The sequence below is a fragment of the Eptatretus burgeri genome, chromosome 15, assembly GCF_056783735.1.
Source record: "Eptatretus burgeri isolate ZD-2024b chromosome 15, Ebu_testis_v1, whole genome shotgun sequence".
Taxonomy (NCBI): domain Eukaryota; kingdom Metazoa; phylum Chordata; class Myxini; order Myxiniformes; family Myxinidae; genus Eptatretus; species Eptatretus burgeri.
Genome location: NC_140975.1, coordinates 32,497,448 through 32,517,229, shown reverse-complemented (window position 1 = coordinate 32,517,229; position 19,782 = coordinate 32,497,448). Strand labels below are relative to the sequence as shown.

The 19,782-nt window shown below is 46.3% G+C and overlaps 1 protein-coding gene across 4 annotated transcripts in view; it reads right to left on the bottom strand.

Moving 5' to 3' along the window:
- LOC147011863 (NACHT, LRR and PYD domains-containing protein 3-like) overlaps window positions 1–1,031 on the bottom strand; it is an 89,536-nt gene extending 88,505 nt beyond the window's left edge. For all 4 annotated transcript variants that reach the window (XR_015051749.1, XM_085857313.1, XM_085857315.1 and 1 more), the window contains exon 1: window positions 809–1,031. The gene's annotated coding sequence lies outside the window, so the exon portion shown is untranslated. The remainder of the gene's footprint in view (window positions 1–808) is intronic.
- Window positions 1,032–19,782: the final 18,751 nt, after the last annotated feature.

Here is a 19,782-nt window from a genome sequence, read left to right as displayed (position 1 = left end):
CCGAAAAGGGGTACTTTGGGGGGGTCTGACCAAACATTCCCCCCCTGAAGTTTAGTCAGTTTTATTATTTTTGTGATCTACCATCTTACGTCTTTATTTTGACAAAGTTTAGTCCATGTTTAACTTATGAGGTATATCAAAACCCGAAAAGGGGTACTTTGGGGGGGCCTGACCAAAACTCCCCCCCCCCGAAGTTTGGTCAGTTTCATTATTTTTGTAATCTACTATCATAATACTTTATTTTGACAAAGTTTAGTCCATGTTTTACTTATGAGGTAAATCAAAACCCGAAAAGGGGTACTTTGGGGGGGTCTGACCAAAACTCCCCCCCCCCGAAGTTTGGTCAGTTTTATTATTTTTGTAATCTACTATCATAATACTTTGATTTTACAAAGTTTGATTCATGTATTCGATGGGGTGAATATAACCCCCAGAAGGGGGTTTTCAAGGGGGGTCTTGGGGTCCAGACCCACCGACTGGGACGCAGCTGATAAAGTTTTTGTGAATGACTTAAGTGGCATGAGTAACTTTGAGGGGTCAAACTACTGGGGAAAATGGGGCGAAATCTTCCGTCACGAGCTCCCAGACTATTTAGACATCTCAATTTAACTATCAAGACGCACAAAATCAAGAAACCACAAACAAAGGGAAAAGAAAAAGCACAAAAAAAAATTTTTTAACCATATTTTAAAACCGAAATCCAAATGAAGACGAGAAGCTTCGACCTTGTCGAACGTCGGTCGTCCTTCAAACATTTCACTGAACTGGATTAAAATAAAGCAGATAACGCTGGAACATGGTAACTCACATAAACACGGAACGTGCAGCGACCCTCCTTTGTGAAACTACAAGGAGTGGTGGTGGTGGTGGTGGTGGTGCTTCGACCTTTTACCACATAACAGCACGGTATTTGGGAGGAAAATCCCTCCTGACAGGAAACTTCCTGCAACCATTCATTTCCCACGATGAATAAAATCCCCGCCCCTTCGCCCCGACGTCACGAGCGCAGCCAATCAGGAGTCATTTGGAAAGCGGGAATCCAACGTCATGTCCCCCTCCCCGCCCCTTCGCCCTACGTCAGGAGCGCAGCCAATCAGGAGTCAATTGGTAAGCGGGAATCCAACGTCATGTCCTCCTCCCCGCCCCTTTGCCAAGAGCGCAGCCAATCAGGAGTCATTTGGTAAGCGGGAATCCAACGTCATGTCCTCCTCCCCGCCCCTTCGCCCCTACGTCAAGAGCGCAGCCAATCAGGAGTCATTTGGTAAGCGGGAATCCAACGTCATGTCCCCCTCCCCGCCCCTTCGCCCCGACGTCAGGAGCGCAGCCAATCAGGAGTCAATTGGTAAGCGGGAATCCAACGTCATGTCCTCCTCCCCGCCCCTACGTCAAGAGCGCAGCCAATCAGGAGTCATTTGGTAAGCGGGAATCCAACGTCACGTCCCCCTCCACCACTTGCATTGACTTACTTTAACTCTTGTTACCTCCACCACCAAAACTTCATAGATCTGACCTATGACCCGATGTAACTATGTGAGTGATTAATTAAATTGATTACGTTCATGACCCAGCCAGGAAACTACATAGTATTTCCCATGCAAAGTAATTATTGCAAAAACATGGCAAATGTATTGAATGTGAATTAAAAGTAAAAATACTTTCAAATTATCCAAATGTCTGTCCAGTAGTAAAGTCGTTTATAGTCGTTACAATTTCACGAGAAGGGCAGTCGGAAGATCGCATACCTCGGCAATGCTGAACAGTTTACCTTTGTATCCCACCGATAGCGCTGGATCCGGATCCAGATCTTCACCAAAATCGAATCAATCCGTCCTTGTAACACACCCAACCTGTCCACCAGGTTTCGTCCGAATCCGTCCATAACTTGTTGAGATATCCTGCTCACAGACAGACAGGAGTGAAAACCAAAACTCCATGCACCCTCGTTGGCGGAATTAACTGGGAAGAGGACTCGGAGATGGCAGACCGTCAGCAGGACTTGTTTTTGGTGGTGTTTGTGTTGTGTGCATTTTGTGGTGTGGACGATGTAGTGATGACGTAGGTTCATGTTCATACAGCAGTTGTGAAAACAGAGACCTTTTCGGTTTTATTAGCCTTAGGTTGCAATCTTATGTATTTCATCGACGTACTCAGGTTCTTACTGTAGGGACTCTGTGGATGTATTCAGTTCCAATAGTATGTACTTTATAGATGTACGCACGTTCTAAGTGTTCATACTTTATAGAAAAACTAAAAAGTAGAGTTTGACGCAAATGTGTCAATGGATGTGCCTCCGAGTTGTCGGGGACCGGGAGATTGTGAAGATGAGCTTTGAAGACCGTGCGCCGGCGCGTCTTGGCACCAAAGACTCGAGTCTCCAACATTACATTTCAAAACTGTTAATCTTCTTCTTTTCTTTCTTTTTCACTGTCCACAACTCACATCCATACATTACAACTGGAAATACCAGAGTAGATTCACCAGCCTCCTCTTTGTTTGTTGTGTCGCATCTTCATCTTCCGAGACCTTTATCAATCTTGACATTGCTGTTCATGGCCAGTCTGAGTCATCAAAACAATTTGCTCTTCCCCAGGAGCTATGTGGGTGTTTTCAAACTTGGGGAAGGAGGGGTTTATCATATATGCCTGGTGTTGGCTTCATGGTTGGGGTGATGGGCTTGGGATCCGAGGATCCGAAATTCAAATCTCACTCAGCTGTAGAATTAATACCAGCTGGAGTTGACTGCCTGTCATCCTTCTGAGATCAGCAAAATGAGTGTCACCTCGCTGGTATCTTGTGTTGGAGTGGTGACCTGTCCAGGTCAGGTCAGGTCAGGTATGGGAGCATGTGCCAGAGCAGCGCGTCGCTGCTTCCGCTTTCCGCCGGTACTCCAAGGGCCTCCGTCTGGCCATCCCCCAGGCAGATCCCTGGCCCATCCCCATCTCCTTGGGATGCTGATTAACGTGCTGCAACCAAGAGGCACGTAGATGGCCCATTGGCCACCTCCATTCACGAGGCTCCATTGCTGAGAAAATCTGGTGAGCAGGATCAGCGTCAGGAAAACAAGCCACATGTCCATGCAGCCGAAGCTGACGCTCAGACATTATGCAGGTAACAAATCTCATTTGAGTCTCTCTCAGCAACCGCTCGTTGGGCAAAAAGTCTGAGCAGCGATAGCCAAGGATTCTCTGGAGAACTGGTACCAAAGGAATTAAGTCTCCATCTCACATCCATAGAGGAAGGCTGGAAGCACCAAGGACCTGAAGTCTCGGACTTTCGTCCTCCCGCACAGGCACCGGCAGTGCCACACCCCATTATCCAGTGAATCCATGACTCCCCAGGCCCGACCCAAACCTCTGTTGACTTCTGGCTCACAGCCAGCACAGACATGAATATCCCTGCCAAGGTAAGTAAATCTCTTCCTGACCTCAACATCCTCACCATAAACAGGTACAGACAGGACAGCAGCATCCAAGACATCATTAAAAGCCTGGATCTTAGTTTTGACTCAGGAAACCCGTAATCCCAGCGACTCTGACTCCTCATTCAGCACCTCGAGGGCCCCCAAAAGGATATCTAGAGTCTCCGCAAAGATGACTGCATCATCTGCGAAATCAAGGTCAGAGATTGTGACATTCCCAAACGATGTCACCGCAGCTTGATCTCTCTGCCATCCTCCCCAGAATCCAGTCCATACAAGTGCTGAAAAGTGTGGGGGCCAGTACACACCCTTGACGAACTCCAGTAAAAACTGGAAATAAGTCAGAGATGGTACCACCACATACCACTCTCAGTACCAGAGTATAGTTCAGACATCAGATCGATCCGTTTTGGCGGCACCCCACGAAGACCAAGAATCCTTCAGAGAGCATCCCGATTCACTGAATCGAACGCTTTACAGAGATCAACAAAGGCTGCAAGCAGCCCCTGCCGAAACTCTCGTCTGCGTTCAGTGAGGACACAAAGAGCAAGGATACGGTCAATCGTTGACCTCTTTGGTGTAAAGCCTGACTGCTCTGGACGCTGGTGCTCAAGCAGATGGTGGCGAACCCTATCAAGAATTATCCGAGCAAAGACCTTGCCCAGCACTGAGACGAGCGTCACCCCTCGGTAGTTGTTGCAGTCTTGGCGATCACCCTTCCCTTTCCAGAGAGGGACAACAAGGCCCCTCTTCCAATCAGTTGGGATGATGCTTGTGTTCCAGGCAGAGCACTGAACTGCATGCAACGACACGAGTGCAGCGTTCGATTCAGTGAATCGGGATGCTCTCTGAAGGATTCTTGGTCTTCGTGGGGTGCCACCAAAACTGATCGATCTGATGTCTGAACTATACTCTGGTACTGAGAGTGGTATGTGGTGGTACCATCTCTGACTTATTTCCACCGGCCTTGCGAAGTTGGGATTTCCTGCGACTCATTGGGACTGACTCAATCGGTCAACTTCCCGACCCGGATCTTAACCAATGGTGCTCCATCTCTTCTGGATCTGATTTTGACAAATTTCCCTGACAATATCTGCTGCTCTTCCTTCGCTCCAATTGGTTCTTCTGACCACGTCCTTGTTAAAGTGGACATCTCTCTGGCTGTTATCAGAGAACCACCTCACCGCCGTCGAGTCTGGCATTTCACTCAAGCCGACTGGCAGGGTCTCCGAGCAGCCATCAAACTTACAGACTGGTCTCCTATCACTACTTTCTCAAACATCAACTCATCCTGGGAATTCTTTCAAAGAAACTTGCTCTCCCTCATGCACAGATTTATCCCCTCTCGTGTTCAGTTGTCTTACCCTTCCTCCCGCCCTTGGTTTACTGAAGCTTGTGGCGAGGCAGTTGTCCTGAAACAACTTGCCTTTGCCTCATGGAAAGCAAACCCAACTGTGGGTAATCTCAATTCCTTCCATAAAGCTCGGAACAAGTGTGTATCTACCCTCAGGAGAGCCAGAAAACAACATCTTTCTAATCTCAAGTCTGAACTCTCAAACCTCTCTCCCTCCTCACAATCCTGGTGGCGTTTAATCAAATCTGTTTCTGGTGTATGTTCCCCCTCCATCCCCCCCCCTTACCTCAAATGGCCGCACTGCTGATTCCACACGTGATAAAGCTGAATGTCTAAACTCGGTGTTTGCAGCTAAATCTTGTGTCCTAAACCCATCACTATCTCTACCCACTTTACCCAGTCGCACCCAACTGTCCCTGGACTCTGTATCCTTTTCTCCTGACAAGGTGGAGAGCTTGCTTTCAAACCTCGAGTCAGATTCTGCAACCGGTCCAGACGGCATCAGCCCACGTGTCCTCAAATCCTGCTCTTCTGCTCTTGCTCACCCTCTCTCTGTTCTATTCACCCTCTCATTTGCCCAAGGTCATCTGCCATCTGCTTGGAAATCTGCTAACATCACTGCCCTGCATAAAAAAGGTGCAAAAACAGATCCCTGTAACTACAGACCAATCAGCCTTCTCCCAATCATCAGCAAGGTTATGGAATCCATCATTGCTTCAGACATGAAATCCTTCCTCTTCTCCAATGGCTTGATTTACAATCATCAATTTGGTTTCAGACCAGGTCACTCTACCCTGGATATGCTGCTTCTGCTCTCCCATCAATGGATGGAGGTCCTCAATGCCAGACAGGAAATCCGAGCCGTGTCCCTGGACATATCACGTGCTTTTGACACAGTCTGGCACCCTGCACTACTCACCAAACTCTCTTCCCATGGTATTCAAGGCCATCTCCACTCATGGCTCGCAGACTTCCTCTCCTGTCGCAGTCAACGTGTGGCCCTAAATGGAGTTCTTTCATCCCCTCTTCCTGTGCAGGCTGGAGTTCCTCAAGGTAGCGTTCTGGGCCCTGTTCTTTTTCTGGTTTTCATCAATGATCTCTCGGACTCTCTGGAAAATCCTCTATTTCTCTTTGCCGACGACTCCACCCTCTGCCGTACCATCTGTCATCCCTCAGACCGGCAAGCAGCAGCTTCTTCACTCACTGCAGATCTGGATAAAATCACAAACTGGTCCAACACGTGGAACATGTCTTTCAATCCAGACAAATCTCACACTCTCACTATGTCTCTTCGAAAGGACCGTTTACAAACCCCCCATCCACTTTCTCAACAATCCTCTGGAAGAAGTCTTTTCTTTCAAGCTTCTGGGTCTCACTATCTGCCATGACCTTTCCTGGGAAAGTCACATTTCCAACCTCGCCTCAAAAGCCAGTCGCCGACTGGGAATCCTCCATCGTGCTAAGTCCTTCCTCGGCCCTCTTGAGCTCCTGACCACTTACAAAGCTTTTGTCCGTAGCCTGATGGAGTACTGCTCTCCCCTCTGGGCTGGTGCTCCTGCCTCCCACCTTTCTCGGCTTCACGCTGTCGAAACCAGGGCATTTAGGATCATCGGCATCTCCCGCAATGAAGCTGAGTCTTTGGGCCTCTCACTCAATCACCGCAGGTTGGTCGGTGGTCTTTCTGTCTTCTACTGACTCCTCTCCAGCCTTGCCCCCCCTGCTCTCTCTGCGATTTGTCCCCACCACATTTCCACAGGGCGCTCAAGGTCCACCAACAACCCCCTTCTGGTAAAACTACCAAAATCACGAATCACTGCTCATCTTCACTCTTTCATTCCTCTTTTTTCCCGCCTTTGGAATAAACTTCCTCACTCTATTCTTTCCCATTCTTCCCTCCAGGCTTTCAAAACAGCTGTTCACCACCACCTCTTGTCTTCCCCCATCCAAATCCTCGATCTTTTCTACCCCCGATAATCCACCCAAGCCCACTTCCTTCATTTCTCCTGCTTTCCTTCCTGAAAGTCCCTGAAATGTCCATCTTCTCTTCGCCATGTTCCCCATCCCATCCCCATCCCTCTCCCTTCCACAGTTCACCTAATGTGTCTGTTCCCCACTGTTTTGTCCCTTCCACTCCCGCCCTCTTGTCTCATGCCTCCTTGCTGTGAGTTGTGTGTTAGCTCTCATACGAGCCTCGACCAAGGTATACAAAAAAAAAATAAAAAAAAGTTCAGCATGGATGCCACAGATCCCAGGAACTTTACTCCATTTCAACCGGTTCACTGCATTCTGTGTTTCCACAAACGAAGGTGGACCACAGTTGATTGGAGGGTCAGCAATTTGGATTGTAACACACCTGACATCCAACTCGACAGCTGGTGGATCAGCCTGGTACAACCGCTCAAAGTAACCGGCCCAGCGGGCCTTCACTTCAGACTCCTCTGTCAAGAGCCCACCACCCTGCACTCTAACTGCAGTGCTCCGAGGGATGGGCTTGGAGGAATGCAATGCGCCAATTCCCCTGTAAGTGGGCAGAGAATCACTTGACCAGAGGTGATGCTCTACCCCTTCACAGATTCCTTTCACATAGGCCTCCTTGTCCACCCTCAGTGCACATACAGTTTTACACCTCAGCTCCCTGAACAGCTCAGCTCTGTCATTCAGCCTGGCCCTGCGACTCTGGTCAATGGTATTCCGTGTCCCTCGAGGGACAAAATTCTTCTTCGCCCGATGATGAGTTCCAAGACATCCACCGGCAACATCAAGGATGGTGGTCTTGAAGGCACTCCACAACTCTTCAAGATCCCCCAAAGCACCCAGACCCCCCAAATCCTCACTCAGCCTGTTCACAAACTCCTAAGCCACCCTCTCATCCTTGAGCTTGCAAACATCCAGCCTAGGCTGGGATGGTACCATTCTCCTAGATTTAAGCTGAAACTTCAGAGTTGCTACAATAAGCCTGTTGTCAGTTTTGCGCAACTGAGCACTCTGGTAGACCCTGCAGTTCTGGATCATCCTCCAGCGACCATCAACGAGCACATGGTCAATCTCCTTTGCCGCACCGCCAGCGTTGGAATACCAAGTCCAGCGATGAGCTTGTGGGCGCTGAAACCATGAACCGGCCACCTAAGTCCATGGCTTCTTGCAAAGTCAAGGAACTTAGTACGATTCTAGTTCACAGTTCCAGACCCATGCGGACCAACACACACCTCATAACCATCCCTATCAGTTCCAGGCGATGCATTCAAATCCCCCAAGACTAGAAGAGTATCTCGTCTGGGGCACTGATCAACCACAGACTCGAGCGTGGCGTAGAATGCATCCTTCACGGTGAGATCACTCGCCTCAGTCGGAGCATAAACAGAGACCAGGGAAATGACATCCAAGGAGTGACGCATCCTTAGTCTCATAATACGCTCGTTGACCGGTGTTACCTCAATTATCATTGGGGTCAGCTTATTGGACACAGCTACAGCAACTCCTTGGGTATGGTAACCATCAGAGCGACCAGACCAATAGTAGGTGTAACCGCCCACCATGATGTCACTACTATCCGGTCTCTGAACCTTAGAGAGAGCTGCAATCCCGATGTCCAAACACTTGAGCTCAGATGATAACAGAGACATGTGATCATCCTCTCTTTGGGATAGGACATTCCAGGCACTCACCCGAAGGGACCCTCTCAGGTTAACCCAAGGAGACCTCCATCTGGTGGATGACACCTCAGCACCACCTGACATACATTCCTGCAATCTGACCCGGGAAGGTTACCCCATAATTTCCCTCCTTTCATCAAAGCTTGGGGGTCCCGAAGGTTTTGCCCAAATCCCATCATCTGGTGAGCTGCTTTGGGTAGGGAAGCTGCGCAGGAGGTACTCCCACGGAGTGGGTTTTCAGATTTTTTTTTTCTGCTTTTGGAATGTTTTGCGGAATGAAGGGTTTTACGGTGGCCGGAGTGCAAATCCTGCCACCGACCTCCTCATAAAAAAGTAACCCAACTGCAGGAGGACGTCCGCAGACACAGTTGGGCACTCAATAGGATTGGGCCCAATAGCCAAGGAGACTGCTTTGCCAGCACTAACGCTTTGCACAGAGTATGGTCCCAATGGATAGCTGGATGGGTTCATCATCCAGCACCAAAACTTTAACTCTTTGATTTCTGATCATTATTGTTTTATTGGCATATACATGCAGAAGTGGTGTTCTATTGCCTTCTTCTAGGCAGTGTCTATGCTGGACGGGCCATCCTAGCCATTGTTCTCCGAAAGAGAATCCTCTGCCTCACATCAAGGCAATGCGGCCACTACCATTATTGGCAATATGTGCGAGCTGTCTGCATGGCCATCCACTACTTGCTGCCATGGCTTCACATAACCCTAATTGGTGGACTAAAATGGGGGTGGTACACCTGACCCAAAGGTGGCCCATGAGTTGAAGAATGCAAAGGGAAACTCCTTTAAAAAGGATTGCCACCTTTACACCGTGAAACCCTTAGCCCTTACTTTCAAAACCTGAACCGCAAGACAGCAGCAGATTTGGATTCACTGTTTCCTTCTCCTAGATGAGCCACCTACCAAAACTGACGAACTGGAATTGTCAGCAAATTTAGTGCAGTCTCTCTCATCGTTTTCCATATGTAACCAAACAAGGGCTTGCTGTGAACTTGTGTGACGAACATTGCCATATTCATTTAATCAGTTATTGTGGCGTCGGAGGAAAGGGAATATATGTTAGGTACGTAAACTATAGCACAAATTTTAGGGAGTTTTTTTGTATAATCTGCTTTCAGTAGGGACCAATACTATCTCCGCCGGTAGTTATAATTAGAGATTGAATGACAGGAGAGCAAATCTAGAGATAAAGACAAGTAAGGCTCTGGTATATCCCAAACAATGGTTTTGATTGTGGTTAGGAATTTGCAAAAAAACCACTTTTGAAATGAAATGAATAACGCAATCATTGGTGTTTTATTTCAGGGGCTACAGATTTTCTGAACACCTGTTCCATCGCACAAGTTCACTTTTGGCCAGCAGAGAGCAAGCACGTCGCGCTCTGCTCGGGTCCGGCGTCACCCGGTGTGCGTACGTAGGTGCGTACCTGTGAACATGGCTGGTGATTTGCATTGCATTTGCACGTGTTCTGAGTCACTTGAAGTTATTGGTGTTTGGATAGACCGAGAGGTCATTTTACATGCCATTTGCAAACCAGTTCAACACGAAGAATCTTGTTAACTTCCTTCACGAGGACCCTTCTCGGAGGAAGCTATCGTACGATTGGTGTCCACAAAAGGTGGTAAGCAAGACTGCCGGCTCGTTACCTTCCTCCTACTGATTATTTGAGTCTTTAAAATCAATATGTGGGATCTTTCTTGATGATATATCGTTGAAATAAATGCCATAACAAACGATTAAATTGATGTATTTAAACAATTTTGTGTCGACACCACACCCAATTCCACCTGGACTCTGTTAGTTTTCCACTTGAGAAGGTCACAAAGTATTTTTTTGTTTACCGGACCGAAATACATCGCCAACACCTGAGCTTTCAAATCTTCCTCTGCAGAACTCATTCTCTCTGTCTCTGTCTCTGTCTCTGTCTCTGTCTCTGTCTCTGTCTCTGTCTCTGTCTCTGTGTCTCTCTCTCTCTCTCTCTCTCTCTCTCTCTCTCTGTCTCTCTCTCTCTCTCTCTCTCTCTCTCTCTCTCTCTCTCTCTCTCTCTCTCTCTCTCTCTCTCTCTCTCTCTCTCTCTCTCTCTCTCTCTCTCTCTCTCTCTCTCTCTCTCTCTCTCTCTCTCTCTCTCCTCTTCAACAGGCCCTTAACACAAATCCCCAACCCATCATCCATTTCCAAGATTGCAAATATCATTTGTTTCATCCACACGGAGGAAGCCAAGACTGGCATTCAAAAAAAAAAAACACAGACTAGTTCACCTGTTTACAGTTGTACACAAAATAATATATTTCATCACATCATTTCTCTTATACAGATAAAAAGCAAATACCACCTGTCGCTTCACTGAAGCGAGTACTGTTATATTTGTGGGGGTGGATGGAGGAATTTTATGGGAAAGTTACGATTCAATATAGTCGTTTGGTCCGTGGACGTGTAGGAGATATCTCGATGTAATTAAGTGGGGAAACTGTGAGCTTAAGTGTAACCACACGGGGGGGGGGGGGTTGAGTACGGTGTTAATTAGATAGGGATTAAGGATAGGTTCCCCCAGTATGTGATTTCCCCCCTGTGACCTTTCCCTATGTTTTTGTATTGCCAACCAGCAATGATAGAATTATGATGATAGAATTTTTGGGCACATCTATGAAGCACCTCGATTCAAAGCTCCCTCAAGACCATCTCTGGCACGCAGCTAAGTGCCGGGACAAAGGGGGGATTTTAATTTGTTTAATTTTCCCCTTGTCTGTATTTGAGTCCGTGTGGAAGGCGCCTCAATTTAGACTTTAGTTTTCTTCCCTTATTCTTATTTGAATTATTGTCATTGTACATATTTGATTATTGTTATTATTTAGTAAAATTCAATTTGCTTGTGTCTGTGTATTTGTGCCGTTCTGGTACAGCGCTTAACTGTTTTACAGCGCGCGGATTAATCTCTGAGAGTCTCAGCTGTCAGCCTCCAAGGGAGAAGTTTGGCTATCCGTCCAGGTCGGGGTTAAACTCCCTGGACATGACAATACAAAACGAGAAGAGGGGAGAGAGAGAGGGGGAGAGGGAGAGAGGGGAGGGACGAGGGGGGAAGAGAGAAGGAAGGGGGGAGTGAGGAAGGGAAGTGAGGAAAGGGGGAATGGGTCACGGAGAATGAGGAGAGGGAGGAGGAAGGGGAGAGTGAGCAAGGTGAAGGGAAAGAGTGGGGAGGGGAATGGAGGAGAGCAAGGAGAGAGGGGGAGCGAGGAGGGGGGAGAGTGAGGCAGGGACCAAGGAAGGGCAGGAGGTAGCTTATACAAAGGTACCCAGCATTGCTGGGCAACACCTGGTCCCTCCTCCCACCCCTCCTCGTCCCTCATCCCACCCCAACACCTACCTCCTCCCACCCAACCCCCTCTCCAGATTCCCATCCCATCCCTTCCTCTCCCACCCCAATCTCCCCTCTGAACTCCCACCCCAACCCCTCCCCTTGCAGACTTCAACCCCACCCTGTTTCCCTACCCCCACCTCCTGACTCCCACCCCACTCACCCCACCCCTCCCCTTCCAGACTCCAACCCCACCCTGTTTCCCTATCCCCACCTCCTGACTCCCACCCCACCCACCCCAACCCCTCCCCTTCCAGACTCCAACCCCACCCTGTTTCCCTACCCCCACCTCCTGACTCCCACCCCAACCCCTCCCCTTCCAGACTCCAACCCCACCCTGTTTCCCTACCCCTACCCCCTGACTCCCACCCAACCTTCCTCCTTCCACCACCTCCCACCCCACCCCTCCCTCCAGACTCTTACTCCACCCCACCACTTCCCCATTCCCCTCCTCCCCCGACCCCTTCCCCATCCCCTCCATCCTCCAAGCCCCTAATGAAATTGAACAACATCCTAAATGAAAGCAGATCGCACAAAAAAGGGAAACAATGTGATCTCGTGTTAAAAAATAAAAATCATAATAATATCACACCAGATGACACCACGGGGCCCGCACTTTGTACTTTGATTCATCGACTAATTATTACAAAGGAGAATATGATACATTTTTGTTGTGTTTAGCAGAGTGACAGTGCGTGCAAAAGTGTGGGATACTGCAAGTGACTAAAAAACACACACACAGACAGACACACAGACACACAGACACACAGACACACAGACACACAGACACACAGACACACAGACACACACACAGACACACAGACAGACAGACACACACACACACACACAGACAGACACACAGACACACACACACACCTCTTTTATTTTCTTTTTTTTGTCTGTGGATCAACACTGTACATACAGCACGGGGTAGCACACAAGACACAACTGCCTACGTAATAACTTGTTGTTCACTTCACCTCACCAAGTCGCTCAGTGGACACCGCCACCTCGTCAAAAGACGTGCATGAAGACCGTGGGGCCACACCGCAGGTCTCTCTCAAAGTACCACCCACTGTTAGTAAATTTCACCCATCGCCTCACTGAATATGGAGGAGGGACCTTCTTCGTCTACTTTTTTAAGTTTCTATGGCATTTTCAGAGCCGCGAGGCTCCATACACACCACGTGCCCAGACGTAACAGCGGTAGACGAAGGAGTCTTCAGGTAATCCGAAACACGATATGGATTTCCCGCTCTCTTTTGGAAATCTCAGAACTGCCTTGCAGAGTCAGGAATGCTTCCGGTTCGAATGGCCAAAAATGTTGGGCAGATCCAACACGACACAGTATTTAGCTCATGATGGCATCCTCTCATCAGCACTCCGATTGGAGATTGGTGTACCTCACGCTCGCATAGCTTGTCCAGTACTTTTGTTGATGTCAATGGCCTCTCTGCATCTCTGGAAAATCCTTTTTACCATTTCACTGATGATACTTCCAGATACTGAATGTTCTCATTCCAGAAAAAAAAAAGATTGCCAGCAGCCGCTTCTTCTGGCCGGAGTGGTCAACATGATATGGTAATGCACCGAAGAGATGTCTCACGGCTGACCTTGAGAAAATAAGAAGCTGGAACCACACCTGGAAGATGACCATTAATCCAGGTAGGTCTCACATCCTTACCTTACCAATCAGGAAGGACTGTCTTGTGTCACCCTCTGCAATCAACCCATTGAAAAGGTTCAGCCTCATGAACTCCTCGGCATCACCATTAATCATGACCTTTCTTGGAGAGAGTGCATTTCCAAACCGGCCTCCAAAGCCAGTCGCAGACTGGACATTCTCCATCAGGCCAAGTCGTTCCTTGTCATCTCAGAACATCGTACAACCTCCAAAGCATCACACAGTACAGTTAGTTATCGCACTCCAATCTGAGCCAGTGTGGCCCCTTCTTATCTCACTCCGATAAAATGCTGTAGAGCAAAATCATTGAAAAATCATTGGTATCATGTCCCATCAGAAGGTCAACATATGTGGGGGCCACTGCTTTCTCGTCATAGAAAGGCTGGCAGCTGCTTGGTCTTCCACACTTCTCATATGATCTTGAACTCCCTGGCCCTTTCTAAAGCCATCTGCTCCTCTTCAGTCCACCCAGAGTGAGTTCGTTGAGCAGTCTCTTGTGGGTTGTAATCCTGAGCAGGTGTCAGAAGGCGGAACAGAGTCCTCCCATGGACCAAATGTATCCACCGTCATGTTTTTTCAGATCACGTTTTGAAGACCAAGTTGTGATTTTTAACTTACCTGGAGTTTAGGCAGGTAAGCTTATGTGCTTGAGCAGTGTCCATAGGTGAGTGAGTGAGTGAGTCAGTCAGGAAACGTTTCAGTCATTATAGTTTGAACCAAAAACACGATTTTGATGAAACTTAGCTACAAGCTTCAAATATGATGCCTAACAAAGGTTTATTGACCGTATCAAAATCTGCACTCATTAACGGGGTCTACAGGATGGGGGGGGGGTTGACCCCTAAAATAGGAACTTGCTGTCTTCTCCGAAACTACACACACAATTTTGATGAAACTTGACCACAACATTTATCACCCGTGATGGACCAAAGTGTATCGACCACAAATAAATCTGTACTCATTAAAGGGGTAAACGGGGAGGGGAGGGGGGAGGGGTTTTTTACCCACCCCCCCCCAAAATAGGTATTTGTTCTCTTCTCCGAAACTACACACACGATTTTGATGAAACTTGACCACAACATTTATCACCCGTGATGGACCAAAGTGTATCGACCACAAATAAATCTGTACTCATTAGCGGGGTCTACAGGGGGGGATTGACCCCTAAAATAGGAACTTGCTGTCTCCTCCGAAACTACACACACAATTTTGATGAAACTTGACCACAACATTTATCACCCGTGATGGACCAAAGTGTATCGACCACAAATAAATCTGTACTCATTAAAGGGGTAAACGGGGAGGGGAGGGGGGAGGGGTTTTTTACCCACCCCCCCCCAAAATAGGTATTTGTTCTCTTCTCCGAAACTACACACACGATTTTGATGAAACTTGACCACAACATTTATCACCCGTGATGGACCAAAGTGTATCGACCACAAATAAATCTGTACTCATTAGCGGGGTCTACAGGGGGGGATTGACCCCTAAAATAGGAACTTGCTGTCTCCTCCGAAACTACACACACAATTTTGATGAAACTTGACCACAACATTTATCACCCGTGATGGACCAAAGTGTATCGACCACAAATAAATCTGTACTCATTAAAGGGGTAAACGGGGAGGGGAGGGGGGAGGGGTTTTTTACCCACCCCCCCCCAAAATAGGTATTTGTTCTCTTCTCCGAAACTACACACACGATTTTGATGAAACTTGACCACAACATTTATCACCCGTGATGGACCAAAGTGTATCGACCACAAATAAATCTGTACTCATTAGCGGGGTCTACAGGGGGGGATTGACCCCTAAAATAGGAACTTGCTGTCTCCTCCGAAACTACACACACAATTTTGATTAAACTAACTTCACCACAACCTTCAACACACATGATATACCAAAGTGTATCAACCGCATCAAAATCTGCACTCGTTGAGGGGTTTATGGGGGCGCAGAGAGTGGAACCACCCAACATGGGTATTTGCTCTCTTCTCCAAAACTACAAATGCGATTTTAATGAAACTTGACCACAACCTTCATCACCAGTGCTGTAACAAAGTATATCGACTGCATCAAAATCTGCACTCACTAACGGGGTCTATGTCGGGGGTTTGACCCCCCCCCCCAAAAAAAAAGTATTTGCTGTCACCTCAGAAACTACACACGATTTTGATGAAACTTGACCACAACCTTCATCCCACATCATGCACCAAAGATTATTGTCTGCATAAAAAATCTGTACTCATCAATGGTGTCTATTGGAGTGGGGGGGGGGGGTGAGGGGGTTGAACCCACAACATAGGTATTTGTTCTCTTCTCGGAAACGACACGAAACGACATATTTTCGATGAAACTTGACCACAACCTTCATCACCTGTGATTTCCAAAAGTTTATTGACCGCATCAAAATATGTGCTCATTAAGGGAGTCTACTGAGGGGGAGAGGGGGTGTTGACCCCCCAAAATAGGTATTTGCTCTCGTCTCTGAACTACACACAGAATTTCAATGAAACAACCACAATCTTCATCACCCTTGATGTAACGAACTTTGTGCACAGCATAAAAAAATTCAGGGTCTGAAAGGGTCTGCGAGGAGTTTCAGTAACTGTTGCTCCTGATCCAGGTGAGCTTCAGGACAGACAGTCCTATTTTTACCTCCGCCACCGAAGGTGAAGGAGGTTATGTTTTCACCCCTTTCTGTTTGTTCGTTAATTTCCAGAATCCTTCGGATTTCGGCAATTATGTTGGTCGGTTGTGTGTGTCATTCAGTGTGTCTGTCTGTTTGTGTGTTTGTTTACCCTGTAGCAGCCACACCGTTTCAGCGATCATGACCAAACTGGGTACTGACGTCGGCCATGGTCCAACTTAGACACTTGTCGTTTTTGGTGAATCTAGGTCAAAGGTCAAGGTCAAGGTCACCGAAAAACCGAAATTCTTATTTTCACAATAACGTCGGCAAAAATGGTCATATCGACTTCAAACCAAATCCAAAATGTGCATCTTCCCATTCTGCATCCAACCATATGTCTCATTGCAGTGTCACGCCAACACCCTTCTTAGCGGTCGGGGGTCGAATGTCAGGGGGGTTGGGTCAAAAATTTCAAATTGCGATAAAAACGCCATTTCAAGTCCGATTGACTTCCAAGTTATGATCATGACCAAACTAAGTGCTAGAACTCATTAAACAGGAGTACTATCGACTTATAAGAACCAAATTGATTTCCAGGTTTTTGTTTTTTTCAGAGATCATGGAGATATGACAAAGTTATTCCGGCAATTCCTTGCTCAACGAGCAATTTCATTTGTTAGATTTCGTAAGTATATTGATGACTTCCGTCCTCTGTTTGTGTGTTTGTTTGTTTGTTTGTTTTTGTGTTTGTTTGTTTGTAGGCACGATAACTCGAGAACGGAAGCTACCAATGTCAAATTACACCACGTGATTCAGGAGGGTGATGGCTAGCGCTGATTAGATTTTGGTCAAAATCGGTCAAAGGTCAAGGTCACAGTGAGGTCAAACATAATTCCGAAATTCATGTGGAGAAATGGAGTATTTTTGCTTCGCTCAACATTACGAGTTCATTTTAACTTTGATTTTAATTTTGTCTTCGTTTTTTGCGATCTCTTAGGACGCTTAAAACTCGGTTGTCGAAATTCTGGTAAAAATTGGATGTTTTGGAGACGTTTTAAGATTGTATAAAAAAAATTTCACTCGCTGCGTCACGGCTCGTCACGTGGTGCAGTGCGCTCGAGCAAAGGCGTCGTTGATCACGTAAAGGTTTTCCGTGTGTGCGCTGACGGTGTTTTCGATAAAGATGGTGTTTAAAAGTCATTTTTATCCCAATAAAGGTTATCGTCGCATGCCTGACTCGCTAAGCCGTCGGATTATGTAAAGATTGTTGGTGGATGGCCGAGTATTATGGTTTTGTGACTTTGATAAAATAATATTAAATAACTGCATGGAGAAATGGAGATTTTTGCTTCGGTCGACGTAACGATTTTTGATGGTTTGGTACAGAATCATCGTCGAAACTTCTGGTTTGCGTCCCTACCTTCTCTAGAGACAGCTTTTATTAGACAAGGTCAGAGGTCAAGTTGGCAATTTCGTAAGTACCAGTCTATGACTGCTTGTTACTTGACGAAATCTACGATTTTGTCAAGTATGTTGGTCGGTTCAGTTTGTTTGTTTGTGTGTACGTCTCGCTCTACAGGTCGCATTTCGAGTCGGAATGTCATGGAACTTCACCAATGGACTTATTGGCCACCAGAATAGAACCCTATAACTTTTTGCATGTCAAGGTCAAAGGTCAAGGTCAGGAAAAATTCCTGAAAATCGCGAAAATCCGTATCTTTTAGCATGGGCTGATTTTCAAAAATTCATGTCTGCCAAATCTTAATGGATTCCTTTCAAATTTGAAACACGGGCGTAGGAGGGGAGTATCTTTGAATGGATTAAAAATTGGTCACATCCATTACGGATTATGGAGGTGACAGGTATTTTAATTTAATTTTTTTGTTTTTTTGTTTATTTACCATAAAAACTATGTTTAACCCCAAAAATACCTATTATCGCTCAATATTCTCGATGGTACGCGATCTTGTTGAATTTCGTCAAGTCCTGGCCCTATGGGCCATTTTTATTTGTTTGTTTGTGTGCAGGATATCTCAAAAAGTTGTGGACTGATCTGGATGAAATTTTGTGGACAGGTTCGGTGTGTGACAAGGACAAACTGATTAGATTTTGGTGATGATCCGAATCCGGATCCGGCTACTAGAATTTATTAAGTGATTCTTCACCATTGAAAAATCGGGCCAAAAACGATATAGTACTTACTGTATATCATATTTAAAAAATGTAATGGGCCTGATATGTTCACGTGGATCAGGCATTGGCTCATTCCATGTCAAATCATCAAAGAATCTGCCGTCATCTCTCAGATTTTTGTAAAACTTTGGGAACCAATTGCGACCCATGAAAAACGGCAAGAACTCAAATATTTTTGCTAACAGCCTCTTAATTAGTGAGATACAGACTAACGAACTTTGGACTAATTAGCATGACGTCGCGAATTAAAATGGCCATATCTCTAAAAGTATAACACCTAGAGAGCTGGTTTTGGTGTCATTTTAAAGGTATTTTCATGCCCTATGAATTTGTCTGGGCAACATTTTCCTACCTCCAACCACAAAAAAGTTATCACAAAATATAAACTTCAATCGTGAATCCCCAAAAAATATATCCTTCAAATTTCCTCAAATTCATCGGAGAGGTACCTTATGATGTCAAGAAGCTTCCACATAAGTTTTGTGATGGGCACTCCAATAGTTTCTGAGATATGAGCAATAATGTACATGTACGTATGGCATATAGGTTCGAAAATCAGCATTTGTAATGTATTATACAATCATTCTAACCTAGCCATGACAGGGAACACAGGGAACGACCATCAATTGCTTTGAAGTGTCATATACTTTCATTTTCAACTGGGCCTGAGGGGAAGGAACAAGTGCTGCTGTTGCTGCATTGAAGAGAAAATTGAAAGCCTAAATCAGGTTAGTGAACACTGTGTACTTGAACTCACTTATTGATTGTATAATACATTACAAATGCTGATTTTCGAACCTATATGCCATACGTACATATACATTATTGCTTGTGCATACCCATCAGGTCTCACCCACTGGCAATGAAGCTCACACCCAGTGGCAAATCCAGGGGTTTCTTGGTCACCCAGAACTCCTTCTAGTATGTCATATAGTTGCTAGTATGTCGTATAGGCACTACCATCACTCAGGTAGGTCTCACTAGTCATGATATTCAAGATTAAAACATGAAGTTTATTGAATTCAAGCTATTTTATTTTTAGTTATGAATTTAAATATTAAATTCATTAACTTTTATATCTTTTTGCACAATACATGCATATCAAAGAATATGTGAATGTGCATTTATTTGAAAGCTGCAATAAAGTTTTCATAATGCTCATATGACTTAGATTTGCTGTTATTTGGAACCCCCCCCCCCCCACCCAATTCCTGGATTTGCCCCTGACACCGGTGGTACACGTCACGCATCGAGATCATGGGTTCTTCAGAGCAAAACAATACTAAAGGAAAACACACTTGTGACTCAAAATTCCCCTTACCTGGACCCCATATTGTATATATCGTAATGTCGTTTGTGTTTGTGCAGAACGAGGAATCAATGTGTGACGTCACGTCCATCAGAAAGGACGTTAAGCCGGCTGTTCCGTCTGCCAGGCGCCAGCGCCGGTCGATGGTGGACGTTAAAGATCCCTCGGTGTCC